Source organism: Haematobia irritans, chromosome 4, assembly GCF_050003625.1.
Source record: "Haematobia irritans isolate KBUSLIRL chromosome 4, ASM5000362v1, whole genome shotgun sequence".
Classification (NCBI taxonomy): domain Eukaryota; kingdom Metazoa; phylum Arthropoda; class Insecta; order Diptera; family Muscidae; genus Haematobia; species Haematobia irritans.
In genome coordinates, this window is record NC_134400.1 from 46,402,033 (window position 1) to 46,407,693 (window position 5,661).

At 36.5% G+C, this 5,661-nt stretch overlaps 1 long non-coding RNA gene across 1 annotated transcript; it reads right to left on the bottom strand.

Moving 5' to 3' along the window:
* Positions 1–5,006: 5,006 nt before the first annotated feature.
* LOC142232856 (uncharacterized) lies at positions 5,007–5,410 on the bottom strand. The gene is made up of 2 exons (XR_012721227.1): positions 5,358–5,410; positions 5,007–5,292 (listed from the first exon to the last, which is right to left on the bottom strand). It is a non-coding gene; the product is annotated as an uncharacterized LOC142232856 (long non-coding RNA).
* Positions 5,411–5,661: the final 251 nt, after the last annotated feature.

Below are 5,661 nucleotides of genomic sequence, written 5' to 3' on the forward strand. Positions count from 1 at the left end.
AATACAGCCCATGATCAACCACGACCAACGATATGCGTTTCTTTTCGATCGAACTTCAAATGACGACATAGCACAATAATTTGTATTTCGGGGGGTCGTAGGGTGCACGGAAAAAAAGTTTTGGTGTTCTGAAATTGTCTTCGAATATGCTACAAAACTGGGGGTGACCGCATCAACTTTTTTTCGTGACCCTATCTAGTATACACGTGACACTAAATTGTCGTGACTCACGAAAATTTTCGTGATTCGTGCGTGAGTCACGCTCATGACAACAGCGTGAGTATGCGTGAGTGTGCTTAGGTGTGCGTGAGTGTGCGTGAGCGTGATTAACAAACCAAAATGTCGTGCGTGAGCGTGAGTCACGAAAATAATATCTTCGTGAGTGTGCGTGAGTAACGAATTACGAATTATGATTTTTCAGTCGTGAGTAGGCGTGAGCGTGAGTAAACTATTACTCACGTGCACACCTTTAGTCTTAGAGCAATATTTCGATGTGTTACAAACGGAATGACAAAGGTAATATACCCCCACATCCTATGGTGGAGGATATAAAAAAATTTCGCTATAACCAAGTTAGTGACACCTGGGATGTTAAGAGTTCAATAACACTCTCGATTTTAATAATGCTCATGTTTTCAGACACTTCGGTAAGGTAAATTAATCATAAAATTATTCGTGAGTCACGGTATTTTTCGTGAGTCCCGGTATTTTTCGTGAGTCCCGGTATTTTTCGTGAGTCACGACGTTTTCGTGCGTGAGTACAAATTTTCTTTTCGTGAGTGTGCGTGAGCGTGAGTCCTACCAAAAATATCGTGCGTGAGTATGATTTTTCAGTCGTGAGTGTGCGTGAGCGTGAGTAAACTATTACTCACGTGCACACCTCTAGTCTTAGAGCAATATTTCGATGTGTTACAAACGGAATGACAAAGGTAATATACCCCCCCCCATCCTATGGTGGAGGGTATAAAAAAATTCCCTACTTAAATTAGCCCTAAAAGCTAATTCCAAAAATACTGCTTCCAACAAATGACCTCCCTATATGATTTCTGAAACTTTTCAAATACAATTTGAAGAGGTAAAATTTTTGAGAGAAAGGTCGGTATTTACAAAATTTTAGGTTTTTTTTTGGGAGGCTGGCTACATTTCACTAGGGGGATAGCATATTTTCACCAACTCTCTTCTTTATTGAATTTCGTTCCCAAATGAAGGAGAGAAAATTCCACGAATTTTTCTATAAACTTCATCTCTTATTTAGTGCCATTATCTCTCCATTATTATTCAATGTCATTGCAAAAGCAACCTGCCACTCTAGCACATCAAAGTGGCAAACTCAGGTGACAGCCTAAAGACATTGTTGGCAAACTTAAGTATCAGTCAAAGCAAGTCGTGTTAAATAACACTTTTCCTTCCATTTGTGGCTGGTGGCAGTGAAGGTGACAATGGCATCACTCGAATCGATAGAGACACCCCATCAACTCCCGCCTGATTTAATATACAGGAAATTTTGTTGAAGCCATTTAGAACCGAACCAAAAGGTGGCTATCAAAATTCCCCATAATAATGATAAAGACACTGAAGAGATGATGCTGATGACATTTATGGTGCTTGGTGATGATGATCATCAATATCTTGGTCACTCGAACTTTTCAATGGCTATCAAGGAGATGAGATTTCTCAGACAGACGTTGCGAAAATCATTAATGACAAATTCAATTACCCCAGCGACATTTAAAAGTGCTTCTAACAAAAATTGACAGTTATTTAGTTAGTTAAGATGCTCAAATTCCAATGTCAGGCTATGGGAGAAATTGTGAGGAATTTCAAAGGATACACTCATCGAAAAAACACAGTTAATATAAGCAAAAAGATATATATTTATTTTTTTAATTCAATCACAAAATTAACTGATCCAATTGACTTTTGTTGATTATGGAACTATAGCCTCCAGGGTCTCAGTGTTGGAACAGAAGGTTCAAAGGTCTCAGCCACAGTACTGTGGGACCGATGGTCTGTGATGGCATTGTAGGCCGAAGATCTCATTGGTGAAACTATGACTAGAAAGTTCTCAGTGAGGGCACCGTAAGCCCAAACGACTCATTTGTGAAACTGTAGGCTCCATGGCTTCTGTGGTGGAACTGTAACGTTTATGGTCTTATTGCTGCAATTATGGGCCCAAAGATCTCAGTGAACGAAATATATGTCCAAAGATCCCAGTCGTCGTATTGTGGAGCCGGAGCTCTGTGATGATAAAATGGACCAGAAGGTCTCAGTGGTGGCATTGTAGGCCCGAAGATCTCATAGATGGAACTATGGCTCTATAGTTCTCAGTGAGGGTACAGAAGCTCAAATGTCTCATTTGTGTCTCTGTGGTAGAACTGTAATGTCCAAGATCTCATTGGTAAAATTACAGCCCCAAAGGTCGCAGCGAACGGTACCATTGATGGAACTATGACTTCAAAGTTCTCAGTGAGGGAACACTAAGCCCAAAAGACCCATTTGTGAAACTTAAAGCACCATGGTATCTACGATGGAACTGTACCGCCCATGGTCTCATTGTAAGATTATAGGTCCAAAGGTCTCAGCGTACGGCCGTAGGTCTGTGATGTTACTATAGACCTGAAGCTCTCAATGGTGGACCAGTAAGCCAGAAGATCTAAGTGATGACATTGTCTCAGTGGTGGAACTGTAAGCCCGAAGATCTCAGTAGTAAAACTGGAGGTCCAAAGTCACAAATGGTAAAGCCATAGGCACGAATGACTCAATTGTGGGAATGTGCATTATCTCTATGATCGAAATGTATGCCTGCAGGTCTCAATGATGGGAATGCAGAGGCTACCTATAGGATATCTCTCTTACGTATTGGGAATTTGTACCCGGCTGTGGGTTATGGTTCATCGCATACACCCAGAGAAGGAATATGATCAACCCAAACATGTTTTAAGAGCAAAATGTTATTTTTGGAGGGTGAACATGGAATATGTTAGTCGCAACCATGCTATTTTCTCGGAAATTATGTGTCTGATTTCGGCAACCATGTATATGTTTGCCGAGAAAGTTACATTTTTGCGAGAAAAATGTTCCATGTTCACCGTCCAAATACAACATTTTGCTCTTAAAACATATTTGGGGTGATCATATTCCTTCTCTGCGTGTATCATTGAAAGTTTGCTTCCCCTATGCAATGTGTCTCTTCATTAGGAATTTATGATTTCTCGCCCACCTTTCAGTGTCCTGGTCTAGAAGTTTGCTTTCTGTACAAAGTCGGCAATGCATCTTTTAGCTAGTTCCTGACAAATCGAAAACTCCATCCGAATCCTAAAAAAATGTTTCTCATATCTCCTAAACTAAGCGCTCCCCCGAAATTATGGAATTTCCATCCAAATCCAAACAAACAATCCAAAATTTTATATGAAAAACTTCTTTTGCTCATTTTTCCTAAAATGAACGTCCAAGAGAAAAAGGAGATCAATTCGTGATCAATCCCACACATTCGAAAAGTCCATCCAAATCCCTATAAAAAAACTCCTCATAATCCTCATATCTTCTAAACTGAGCGTCGTAGAGCGAAACGGAATTTAGTTCTTGATCACCACAAAATGGAATTTTCGATCTAACTTCGTTTTCGCTCTACGACGCACAGTGGTTGCAAATCGTGTTTTTTGGAAACAATTCTGCAACTTTGAACGGATAAAGATATCAAGATAATTCTCTTCTTTGTATGAAAGCTTAGGTGTTTTCCTCTAAGTTTGGAAATTTTGTGGATCCCTAGTTGGTCCACGGGCTTACCTGTAGGCGTTGAAAGTTGGTCCCCTCGGGGTATCAAATTTTGCTTTAGCTGTCAACTCCGCATTTTGATCAGATTTCAATGATTTTTTCTTTGCTGGATAGAGCTAGTAAAGCTCTATAAAAAAGTTCGCGTACGTGTGATTATCTTTTACTCTTCGTAAGATTATATTTTACTGTTCGCAAGATGTGGGCCCCCACAATTTATTTATTTGCAAAATATTGGCACAGTGGGGTCAGTATTTTGAACCTAGAAGATCCGATTTTGAGAATAATTTTTCGTCTTAACTACATTCCCTATAAAATTCTACGAATTTTAGAAGAAAAAAAATGTGTACATATGTGCTTTAGATTGAAAGAGCATTATTTCAATGCAATTGAAAAGAAGAAAAAATACGAAAATTTGAAGTTTATGGGGCACGGAACAATTTTTTTCAAAAACTCTGATTTTTTGGGAATTAAAAATATGAATTGAAACCTTAATAACTTTTGAACTAATTGTGTTATCATTATGATTTTTATTGATTTTTGGAGGAAAAATTCCCAATAAACACAAACGTTTGAAAAATGCTAAATTTCAACAATTATTCAAACATTTTTTCAAAGGATTAGGGTAATATTCAAGTTGAGAAATTGTTGAGAAAATCGCGTTCTCAACAAAAAACAGACATTACCCTCAACAGTGAAATTCAACACATTAGCAATAATATCTCAAGTGTTATCCTCAAATTGAAATGCATCGCTACTCAATAACTTGTCAAACAATTTTCGATGCGAGTCAAATTCAAAATGAATATCGTTGCAAATACTTTTCAACCTAAATTTGTATGAATGAAATGCATCGCTACTCAATAACTTGTCAAACAATTTTCGATGCGAGTCAAATTCAAAATGAACATCGTTGCAAATACTTTTCAACCTAAATTTGTATGAATGATATCCCCACTTCAAATTGAAAGTCAAAGCCAAAATTCTATGAATGTTGTTAATTTATTCATTTTCATCAAAATAAAATATATAATAATACACTACACTACATAATATACTACAATACCAATTGATAAATAATAATCTTATTAAACATATCAACAAATAAGAACAAAAAAAAACAACAAAACTTTAAATATCTTAAACATTATTAGTAAAGACTTTTGCATTGATAATTCGATTTCCTTCCTGTTGGTGTCATAAAACCGCATTAAAATTTATTAACATGCGGGCAATTCGAAATTAGGAACGTACTGGACCGCGTGTTAGAATTGATTTCCAGCAGAAGGAATTCACAAAATATCCATTTTAAACTGATAATAGCATATGAATTAAACTGACGACGTGATGCACATTTTCATCCAGAAGTTGTTGATTTCAACAATTTGTTGTTTTTAACAATTCTAATTGGTTGCAATTTGTAATGTTTCTGGAAACTTTTTCTTGTCGATAAGCCACTCATTTTTCATTGGTCAGCTTCTTAATGTTTGCAAGAATGTAGCATCCAAAGATTTTAGTTTCCTGCAAAGAGATTTAAATTTAGTGACTTCTCTAAAGTGTTGATTTAATTTTTCATATTGACGTACCAATTATTATAAATTATTGGAAGCAGTTCAAGTTAATTGTCCACCATTTTTTCATCGGTCTGCTTTTTAATGTTTTCAAGAACGTAGAATCCATAATTTTAGTTTTCTGCAAAGAGATATATATTTAGTGGCTTCCTTAAAGTTTTATTTCATTTTTTATTTTCCCTTACCTATTTTTATAAACTATTTGTCTACAATTTTCCATTTTTTTTATTTCTTGCAATTGACCACGAACTTCGTTGCACAAATAAGTATTGAAAACCACATGGTTTTTTCGTTGTATTTTAGGGTAGTGTTTTGTCAA